Below are 12,141 nucleotides of genomic sequence, written 5' to 3'. Positions count from 1 at the left end.
GATGTCATAGTACGTGAAAACAAAAAGAACAAATATTTTCTTACTTTCATATTGGGTGAAATTCCATGGGGAAAATACTTATTTATCACCGTTTCTCCTTTTGAAAATAATGTACATTCTAAAAATGAAAAAATATGCAGAACGTAGTCATCTGATTAAAAACTGCAGTACCCGTCGGGAAGATGTAGTTATGGGTCAGAAAGATAATACATCTGAGTGTAAAACGGCAAAAAACCTCTTCTTTGTTGTCGCGCAATACCAAAGCGCGTTCGTTTCTCCATTTTATTTCCTCTTAACCCGCTCGACTTATTGCGCAGCCTCCAACCGACACGAACAATGCCGGCTGTGACAAGGGCCCATCGTCTTTTGTTGAAGCGTCATCTTTTGGGACGCAAACCAACCAAAGTGTCCCCGCCAGGGATTAAGAATGCCCGTGGACTCACTCTTCCTTTCAGAAAAACGGCTATGGGCTCTCGAGGGAGGTTTAGCGTTGCGGAAATGGGGAAAAACACGTCACATGCATTTGAGCACGTTTGGATAGAAGGAATGCTATCTCAACAGTCCGCCGAAAAATTCCCAGATCGGATATTCACAGGTCGAGGAGAAAAGTCGGCCAGAGAGGTTCACGCAAGAGCTTCGAGTTGATGCTATTTCTAACCGTGAATAATTATAAATAGGGCTCCCGATTGAATAAGATTAAAAAGGAGTTAACTACAGTGAAATCTGCTTATAGGACACTTTCTGCGAGATTTATTTCAGTTACTGCAATTAGGATGCACAATATTGGAAGGGCACTTAGTGATTAGTCTCGGATAGTCACGTAAAACGTGCATTTTGCCAAAACGTCCAATAAATACATTTCTACTCTTAACAAAACACAACCCAACATCCTACTCTTCAGCAAATGCATCTTCATCTCTGTAAACTTCCTTCCCCACATCATCTCGTCCAAATTATATTTTGACTCATGTAAAAATACTATATATACGCATACACACACAAATATATATATATATATATATATATATATATATATACATATATACATATATATATATGTATATATATTTGTATATATATATATATACACACACACACACGAGGGTCATCCGGAAAGTAGTACCCGTTCGTGAAATAAAGACACAAAAGTAAATATTAACAAACATAAAAAATTTTATTTGAAAGAGGATACTTTAAACTACTTCTCAACATAATCTCCAAGCAAATTAAGGCATTTGTCATAACGTGTGACAAGTTTCTGTATTCCTGCTGCATAGTCCTTCGCCGCCAGCTCATTGAGATACGCGAGGGACCCATCTTGCACAAATTTTTGCATAATGCAGATGGTGTTTAACAATTTCATGAACAATTGTTCGAGAAACATTGGGAAAATGCTCACAGATGTCATCAATTGTGACGCGCCGATCGTTCCTCACGAATTCGTCAACTGAGCTCACCAGTTGGTCTGTAATGACAGACGGTCTCCCCGAACGCTCATCGTCGTGTGTGTTCCCCCTCCCCATGTTGAAGTTGCGACACCACCGCCGAACAGACGACTCGTCCATTACATTGTCTCCATACACCTCCTTTAATTGGCGATGAATATCACATGGGCGAACGTTTCTTGCATTGAGGAATTTAATCACTGCCCTCACTTCACAACTGGCGGCGTTCTCAATTTTTTTAAACATTGTAAACAATCACAGAAACAACACAGGCAATGCTAGCGTCACGCAACTTGGCTCAGAGAAGGCAGACAAGCCACTGAAGCTATCTGACCTCGTCCAGCGGCTACTCGCGTCGCCAGCACTTCATGCGGCACGAACGGGTACTACTTTCCGGATGACCCTCGTGTGTGTGTGTGTGTGTGTGTGTGTGTGTGTATATATATATATGCATATGTACATATAGCGCTGAGGTGATTCCAGGTAATGGTTTGGAAAGCGTTTGGTGTCAATTAAAAGTCCTCAATCCAAAAGAATTTATATATGCGCATTTTATAGACTGCCAGTCGACAAAGAATTTTCAATACTAGAATAAGATCAGCAAATCAGAGGTTTCTTATCACAACACAATGATCGCGACGTTACAACCGGTGGAGATTTCAATCTTCTTTCTATTGACTGGATCACATACAGTTTTATAACGGGCGGTAAAGACAAATATATCAGCGAATCGCAATTGAAATCTTTACATTGAACTCGTTGAATCAACTTATCACTTCACCAACTGGGGGCTATAATCTTAATTTGTTAGCTAGGAATATTCCCTAAATATTCATAACTATAGAAACTGTAAAAGGAATTAGTGATCCCAAGGCAGTAAATACAAAGTTCTCAGTACATGCGGCCCAAAATAAAAATCTTAAAAGGAAAATTTCCTTGTTTAAAAAAGGGGACTTCAATGGCCTAAAGTGCGTACTACAGCATCAATAAGCTAGTTTTCAGCAAGATAGTTATCACCAAAATACTGAGGATACGTGGAATAACTTCCTTGAGATAACTCGCTCAGCAGTCAAAAAGTTCACTCCCAGTAAATTTATTAAAGATAACACGTAGCCAGGATGGTTCAACACGTATGTTAGAAAGGCATTACGACGTCAAAGGTTATGTCACGCCAAGATTAACAGTAATAGGGTTGAATTCTCTATCGACTAATAGAATGAGATTACTTGCGCTCACAAGTTATCCAGGGCGAATGCCAAGAATGAATTTAGAAACTCGTTAAGCGAATTCAAAAGGTGAAGAGTAATGGAAAATTTGAAAAATAATCCGACTGCATTTTGGTCGTACGTCAGATAAGTTCAGGGAAATAAGTAAACTATTAATTCGCGGAAAAATGGTATATGTGAAAGAGAATTAGCAGTTTGGAAAAGGCTAACTAATTAAATTACTTCTCTCAAAGCGTCTTCACCAATATCTCACAGAATGCCTCTGATAGCTTACCAATTCGTGCCGGTCAACCGATGCCCAAAATTGGAATCTCCTTTAATGGAATATAACGTTTGCTGAAAAATATCAAGCCAAGTAAATTCTCCGGGCCCGATGAAATACCAATTTGAATATTTAAGGATTTAGCTCCGGAAATTGCACCGTATCTATAAATAATATTAGGGTTCATTTAGAATATGCTTCAAGTATATGGCATCCTCACGGAGTTAATTAATGGCGAATTGAATCGCGTGCAGCGTAGAGGAGCTAGATTTGTAAAACGTTATGATAAACTTAGTATCGTATTCAAAATAGTAGAGCAGCTAGGCTGGGAACCACTCGCGGAGCGAAGGTTAAATTACAGCTTCAAGCTCTTGCATAAATTGGAAGGACGTCTCTTTTGCAGTACTACAGTGGGAGAGATCATATTAGTAAAATTAGGGGGATTAAGTGTAGAACAGATAGATTTAAGATGTCATTTTTTCCAGGGCCGATAGGGGATCATAATAACATTGTTCGACCGCGGTAGGGTCATGTTCGGGTAAAATTATTCTGGTGTGAGTTCACCCCCTGCCACATACCTTAGCGGTGGCTTGCAGGGCTTATAAATTAATACAATATTTCATTGAGTCCGGGAAGGCTTCGAATCCAGAATAACGGCGGGTTGGAGGGTGAAATTTGTCTGCTAATAAGAAATAAATGTCGGAAGCAATGGTGGATTTCAGCTTTAGGTTCCCAATGGGTTAAAGTGAAGTCCTTCCCGGGTAGCCTGAACAACCGAACGTAAGACAAAGGACATCAATGATCAACAAGATCTCGGAGGGCGGTCGCACAGAAGCGAATTGAATCACTCTTCCGGGGGACCTGCAACGATGCGGCGTGGCATCAATTAGGTATCTAGACAAATGGAAATCGAAAAATCGATAAATAATCTTAAAAAATAATATCGGCGACCGTTACTGGAAAATCGGAACGGATTGCCTTCATTAAAACGATTCTTCTAAAAAAGAATCCTTGTGAACTGCTTGCAGGCACGGCAAGGACAGCGTGAGGAGCGCTGGGAGATGGGCAGGGGAATTTAATTGCCCTGCAAAAGTCTTTCCGGAAATGTTAACAAAAAAATGCCTCTACCGTGTCACGATAATCGATTTGGGTGACCGGTTCCTGAGAAGCAGAACGGATCATAATCATCACCGAACCCATCCGAAATGGGTTCTGTAAAATATTCGCAGTCAAGGAGGGCGTGGGGGAGATTTGGGGTTGGGAGGGCAAGCGAGGGAGTTGAATGGTCCCGCAAAGGACTTGCATGCCAAGGATGCGAAACGGGAGGGAGGAAGTGGGTGTGGGGAGCAACCTCTAGCGTCTAGCTGGCGTTGCTGCGGGGACGGGAGGGACGAGGGAGAGGGGTGGAGCCGTCGCGTGGTTTGTCGGGAGGCGGTGGGAGGTTGCTGAGAAACGGAATAAATCATCCTAGAGGCGTCGGGGCGCCTCCACGAGAGATGGCGAGACGGCGACAAAAGAGTCTAGATGGGGACGGGAATGGCGGAGAGGGGGGATGGGGAATGAATGGGGAAGAAATTTTAATGGACGGAAGAGGAGAGAGGGGAAATTTTTCTGGCGCGGTTGCAGTGGAAGTGGGGGGCCCCATGGGGGCCGGGGGCGGCGGAAGAAGCGTGCGGAGGAGCGTGGGCGAACATGAACCGATGCAAGGATGGTGCGTGAGCAGAATTCGCCAATTTCGCTCCTTTCAACGAATCCATACAAATGGAATATATGCTCCGACGACACGAGCTGAATCACCGCAACCTAAGCGAAAGCATTAAAAAAAACAAAGAATAGATGCCAATTGCCAATCGTCGGGTTCAAAAAATGCTAGACTTTCATCATTCATCCTGGACTACTCACACAGATTCAACAGAAAGGTATGGGGACGCCTATGAGGGCCTTCACCTTGAATCCCATCACAGGCTTCACAGCTTTAGCCATGAAACATATCTACATATAACACTACTGTAAAAGAGTTACATTTTGTAGCAATATAATCCTCCACGGCTGAACAAAAGTAACATAATTAAGTGATATACAGTCACACAATTTTGTGCCAAGAGACTATATTAGTTCAACGAATTTTATGACTCTAACGGTATGCTATATGAGAATTAGAAAGTAATTAACGATGGATATTTTACAAATCTATCGGTTTATCAGAGTCAGACTAAATTGCAAATGAAGACAGTTGCAGTAAGGGACAAAAACAGGCAAAAGGAAGTTACTGCAAAGCTCTTATGGAAAAATTTATCCATAAGACTTAAAAAAGTAACTTTGTGATTCCACACACTTTATTTGCAGCACGACTAAGGTTTGGAAGTTGGATGTCCAACGTGATAACTTCGCTCGTGTTCTAAATAAGGTTTGCGGAAGTACAAAGTTCCTAATTTTATTTCATTCTGTTGCGAAAATTCCATAAACTTTACGCCGAAATCAAAAAATCGCTAGCTGAAGGAAATAATTGCAGCTTTCATGAATTTTCAGCTATCACGCAAGAGAAATACAAACATTTGCCGTAAAATATTTCATCGTTTGCTCATACTACTCTCAAATATAGCGCATAGTAAGCGTTAAATAAATGAACTCATAACAGCGTAAATTGGCGCTTATAGTTTCCTTACATTATTCTAGGAAATGTATCGGTTGATTTGCATAGTACAGCAAATCTAATATTATTATTATATGATATTTCATTTAGATCAGTAAGACCAGCACGCTTAGACACAGAGAAAGAATATAACATGATGAGGATAGCTTAGGTTCAGACTCACCCGTTGGTTAGATAGAATGGGTATTAAGGGAATTGAAATCAATTAAAACGCTGAGGATATAAAACATGCCCGCGTGACAGCTAAAACATATTTAAGAAAATATAAGAGCAGTTTTAATGGACTAATTCGTACCATTCACGATGCAGGAATTGTGAAGAATGACGTTGTGATATCAGTGTTAGTTCCTATTCCAAAAGAGGTAAATGCTACATCATGTGAGGACCACAGAACGGAAGTTTGTTTTCCCATTATCACCAAGGCTGTTTAACCTATTTTTGGAGGAATGTATGAAATGATAATAGGCGTGTATTGGAGGCTTTTTGAATGTGTGTGTGAGGAGAAGTATGGAAAATGTGAAGTGGACTGAAAGGAGAACAAACGAGTAAGTACTAAGTATGGTTGGGGAGGAGGATTGTTGAAAGAAATAAAAAAGGGGTAGGAAAGATGGACGCAGAGTTGTTTATTGGCATTGGGATATTTAAGGCTGTGATCGAGAGGAGAATGTTAGCCAAACGAGGAGGAGTAGAAATAAGCTAAGCATGTTGGACGGAATGAAAGGAGGAAAAGAAGTATTCCGAATTGAAGAGGGGCTTATTGTAGAATAGGATGTTGAGTTGGTTCGTTAGGAGGGACTAGGGAAATTTCGCTGTACCGTTTGATATCTCATGTCCATCCAAAACCTACGTTAATCGGTAGATTACCAATAATGATATGATCTTTCACATGCCACCCGGACGAAGATAACATATGTGGCAGGGAGTCGGCAGGGACTTCTTATATGAAAACAGATTGTTTTATTTATATTTTTAGAGTCCCTATTTTTAGTATGTACTAATTTTCCGGAGAAACTTAATGTAAATTGAAAAATGGCATGAACGAATCAGCTTGCGGAAGGCGAGAGCAACGTATTTACGATATTTAGACAGCACAAAGAAATAATAGACTGCGCAAGCGTACGCGCCACGTTTTCATACAATTTCTGGAGTACGACTGATTTAAAGCGATATTCTCAAGTTTCATGATGCCAAAACGATTTCTGTGAAAAAATTATAACCTTTTACCATGCTTATAAAAATATGATCCTCCGTGTGATTTTCACCTATCTGTACCTGTAAAAAACGTACAATCCCTTGCAGACCAAATGAATATTAAACAGTTGCTAAGTCGTAAAGTATCACTTTTTACGGAAAACTAATTTACATTTCCAGTTTTTTAGTTTGTAGATTAGTTTCTAAATGGAACTATTTTCATTGATTTCTCCTTCGCTATTTATTAATTATATGCGAAATTTGAACACAAATATATATATAAATATATATTATATATATATATATATATATATATATATATATATATATATATATATATATATATATATATATAATACTATAAAATTTCGGCGAGGGAATTGCTTCATTCATAAACCTTTTACTAGGGCGATTCACTTCCCTGATACAGTTAAAATCAAACTGTGTGTCTATTGAGATTGTAAGTCAGACCTCGTCCGTGACAACGGTCCGTAGTTGGTGTTAAAATTTGCTTACTTCCATAACTACCGCTGTGGATCCATAAGGACTTCAATATTACGCTTCAGATCCTACTTGCTATTATAAATTTTGAGCGGATGTAGGACGATCGTGTGAAAAGAGCTTTATGTAGAGAGAAGGGAATTCAATAGGAAACGAAGGCGTGCCAAGCGATTTCGGTCTCCACTCCAATTTGAAACGCCACAGAAAAAAACTTCAATAAAAATGTACACAAAAAAATACACAGAACATTATCCTCTCACGAGCAAAATCACAGAGTATGGCGCGCGAGATGGGAGAAAAATAAGCGTTGAATAAAAAGATGAGAGAATTACGCACCAGAAAAGAGTTTGGCGTTGGATTAAGTTCGGGGGTGATTCAAGACGATTCCTGAAAGGAATTCCCACAGAGAGGACCAAAGAAAAACTCCACATTAAATAATGATTAAACTGACATGGGAGTCCATAAATTCTTCAAAACATCAAGAAATATACGGAAATCTCAGAGGAAGCAGAAATACAAGATTGATGATGGTATAAAATTATAATATCGGTGAATGATGATGAAATGAAAACTAAGAGAAACAATTCAACCTTAACTTTCTTCACCATTAAATTTACGGAATTCTTTCGCAATCTTACAAATTAATAAGAGCGACTGAAAATATGCCGGTTAGATAAATTAAAAAATATAGTCAGCCCTGAAAACATTTTTCTTGAGCGAAAAGACTGTTCACCACATTTTCTTTCAAAGAGTTTACCAACTATGAATCAAAGCCAAGCGTGTCTTGTTATTCTCTATTTCCAAGCTGTTATAAAGAGATAACTCGTCAAGTCCTTCATGCGCGACGATTCCGATAAATAATTACCATAATTCTGCATTACTTATACTAGTCAAAATATTTCTCCTTTGATTTTTAATCTTAAGACTGGTACTGCTGATATTCTTATGCCTATAATACTTCACTTCCCTTATCCTCAAGAAAGATGACAAGACGGGTTAAATTTATTAGTTTTTTCTTGATATTATTGTGTTTAACGGTAGTCTAGCGTTTAAGGTAGGGTTTGAATAGACACCCCGACATTTCCCTTGTCTACATAAACAACCCCAACATCATGTTCTTCAATTTCAAACAGTTTCTACCTCCCTTCATGCCGTCCAACACTCCCAACCCCCCCCCCCTGCCAGGCTTGCCTAACGTTTTCCCTTCTATCAGTCTTTAACACCCCATCGCCAATTAAAATGCTCTGCATCCAACTACCCAGCCTCGTTTGGATTTCTCCCAACAATCTTCTTTCCCACCCACCATGCTTAGTTCTTCGTTTACTTTCCTTTCCGTCCATTTCATTTTTTCCATCTTTCTCCACACCCACATCTCACAATGCTCAAAATCTACGCCTATCTCGCTTCAACGACCATGTTTCCACGACGCACAAAACCACGCTCCACATAGAAGTTTTTATGAGTCTTTTCTTATCATCCATACATAACGTCCCTGACTGAAATACATCATACTCCCGATACCTCACCATCATTTAATACTTAAAAATTCAACTGTTTCACCCGATGAATCATCATTTACTGTCAAGTGTGCACCCCAACGTTCATGGAAGAAACGTTTCCAAGATTATGAGGAAAGAGAGTGGTAGCTCAGAAGAGGAGGGAATTAGACACAACGAGACAAGATAATTTCTGTTAACACTTATGGACGACAGCACAGACTGCACTACTACGAAAAATAAGCAAGAAATGAAAGGCGTCAGTGCAAGTAGCTGAGAAGAAATTAGTAGACAACAGGAGAGCTCTGAGTAATGCCCCATACAAAATCCTTGACTGATAACCTGCGATTATAATAATGATGAAGCTTAACGTTTGCATTTCAAATAATTTCACAAATAAGCCTCGGCCCATTCAACGCTCCCTCCCACCTCCTCAGACAAATACGCCACCGAACGTATGCGCACTGCCCAAGGTGACACGTTCATTTCCGGCGATAAATTTGACTGCACAAACAATGCGCGGACGTCTCTCGCGACCGAATTAACTGATAAAGGTCAGGAAATGGGTGAGGAGTCGGAAAGACGAGAGGGGCGGGGCTTAGGGTTTCGCGGGATGGGCTGTAAAAGCGAAGAGTGTGAGAGAAGAGAGTCGGAAGTGCAGGGAAGAGGGGGAGAAGATAGAGGGCATTCGGTTGGGGGTCGAGGGAGGATGTAAAAGGGGGGGGGGGTCGGAGATGGGGCTTGGGAAGGAGGGAAGGGAGTGCAGCACAGGCGCCGCATGGCGCCTCGACGACGACGTCGCCTCAACACACAAACGGCGTAAAAAGGAGTGGGTGTGTGGGAGGGGGAGGGAAGAAGAGAATAGGAGGCGGCTGGGGTGGGTGGTGGCGGATAATAGGGCGGCGCCTTAGGAGAAAATCTTCGGGGATGAGCTAAGGGGAACGCTGAGCACACAGACGTGCAGAAACCCTTTTACGGACGAACCCACATAGATGACGGCAAACACATCATCCCAAACCCCTCAACCCTTCTTTAAAGGGTTTTATCTACTCTCACGAAATCAAAAAAAGAGAAAATAGACGAAGAGATGAGTTTTTTCCCCATCAGGATGGATCACTTATTGCCATGGGGGTTGAGATCGATGATGGGTCGTGTCGTGCGTAAAAATGCAGATGGTTTAAGACAACCATAATCTTTATTTTCATTAAGAATGATAATGAGAAACATAAATCCCTTGCATGAAACTAACGCATATTCCTATTGAATTTCAATTGGAAGTTGGATTCTAAGTTACACCTAGGTGACTTTAAAGCGATTATTAAACTATTTCTGTATTCTCAGTGACAATTAACACCAGCAGTTAAATCTTTAATATTTTCGACCAACACCACAATAATTAATTTGGCTGAATGATGGCTTGATACATAAAGTTGGCAATCGGACTGAACTAATCCTTCTGGCAGGCGGGATTTCCATACTTAAGCTTTAGTGGTTCCTTTCCACTTTCTAATTGCGGCCTCCCGCATAGTTCTGGAGCCCAGACAATCACATTGCTTGGTTTTACTATGCGGTTCCCTTTTATATCTCCATGGTACTGAAACTGGGACCCTTTGCACTGCAGTCTTTCGCTGACCATACCTGGCTCATAAACATTTCGAATTTGGGGACAAAATAAAATTTCAATCATTATTTTTAAAAATCTTCATTTTCGTTGACAAAAAAACATGGCGTGACGATTTACAGCGATTGTTAGAACCCAGCCAATGCTCTTACGGCGACGGCTGGAAAAAATACAATCAAGCATGTATCTCCGGGTTTTTCTCAAGAGGGGAGTAGAGCAAATTGGGGAGGAATTCACCGAGCACCATAGGAATTTTTTTACTCCTTTTTTATTCCGGGTGCCTGCAGCCCAGATACTCTCACAGGGTAAGTGGCACGTCGTGTGCCCAGTACTGTCCGGAGATGGGTCGAGAGGTGTTTGAAAGTTTACGGGGGAGCAAGAGGGAAAGCAATAGGGCGAGAGACTTGCGCAGAGAGGAATGCTATTTTGGTCCTAATCAAAGGCAGGCGATTTGGGTGCTAGGCGGGTTAGACGGGGAAGGGTGACGGAGGAGGGAGGGGAAATCTTGGGATCGGTGCGGTCGGATAAGTGATTTTCAAGGGGCCATTCTGAGGGGACGATTGCGTGAAAAATTCTGTCGACCCAAATTTCTCGGGACCCTCGAAGTCGGATGACAGCTCAATTAATTTAGCCGAACACCTGCGAGCATCCCTGTCCGAAAGTCGGGCGGAATTAATTCCTCGGAAATTTCGAGAGAAGTTCATAATAGACAAGCCACGGGACTGAGATTGATGAAATGTTATGAGCGAGAATGACGACAACAAGGCAGAGTTTGTGGGGAAGTTACGAGTGGAGGAAGGAGCTTCCAGAGTCGATAATATTCCTAAATCCTTATGCATGAGTTTACACCGGAGTTCCAGAATCAATTCCCGACATGACAACTACAATCCCCTAAAATGAGCACATCACTTTAGTTATCTCTGGTTAAAGTGATAATTTCCACTTGATTGGTATTTAGTACAAAATACTCATTAGAGATCGATCTGCAATTGAAATATTTGGAGAGATAAAATTACTTTTTTTTACAAAATCAAAATATTCACTCAATATTTATACCATTTATAACGCCAAAATAGGGATCGGAATGACGATGAAATAAACTGTCAACTTCGGGATTCGAATCCGGGACCTTGGGGTGGGAAGCCAGCACGTTAGCCACAATATCATTCGGATACCCACTTAAAGTTCCATAACGCCATAGAGAGAGAAGTATGAGTTAGATAAAATATATTACATGAATAATATAAAATAAAAAAAGTTCAAAACACATCCTTAAAAATTAACTTAATTAAAGAGCAATTTCCGATATTTTGGCATTCAGACTGGAGTAATTTTATCTTATTTTAGATATAAAATAAGATATTGGCATGTAAGGCTGCCCAAATGGTTCACTTTGCTTTCCGCGAACGTATGGAAACTCAGGTTAATTGGCTATAGTTTGGGAACCACCGCTGTCGTAATCCCATTGAAAATGGATAAAATCATAGAAGGTCGTCATTCATCATCAGTAGTGTAATCAATCAGAAGGCTTTGTTTGCAACCGCTCTTCACCGTGTCCTCTTCATTTCTTATTCATCGCTCACATTTACTTCCCATCCGCCGAATTATTCCACCCGTACCCGTCTTCCCATCTATTCACCATTTCACGATTTCAGTAGGCAGTTAGGTAAATTCTACATTATGCACAAGAAGGTTATATCTTCTACGTAGAAGCATTTCCAGCAAAACTTGTTCACTCGTAGTCCC

General features: G+C 40.7%; 1 protein-coding gene across 2 annotated transcripts in view; it reads right to left on the bottom strand.

The window, feature by feature from the left end:
- The window catches only part of ATP8B (ATPase phospholipid transporting 8B), a 432,938-nt gene that overhangs the window by 259,130 nt on the left and 161,667 nt on the right, over positions 1-12,141 (bottom strand). The window lies entirely within an intron of this gene.

The sequence above is a fragment of the Hetaerina americana genome, unplaced genomic scaffold (assembly GCF_022747635.1).
Source record: "Hetaerina americana unplaced genomic scaffold, ioHetAmer1.1.p SCAF_6, whole genome shotgun sequence".
NCBI lineage: Eukaryota > Metazoa > Arthropoda > Insecta > Odonata > Calopterygidae > Hetaerina > Hetaerina americana.
This window is presented reverse-complemented; position numbering and strand designations above follow the sequence as displayed.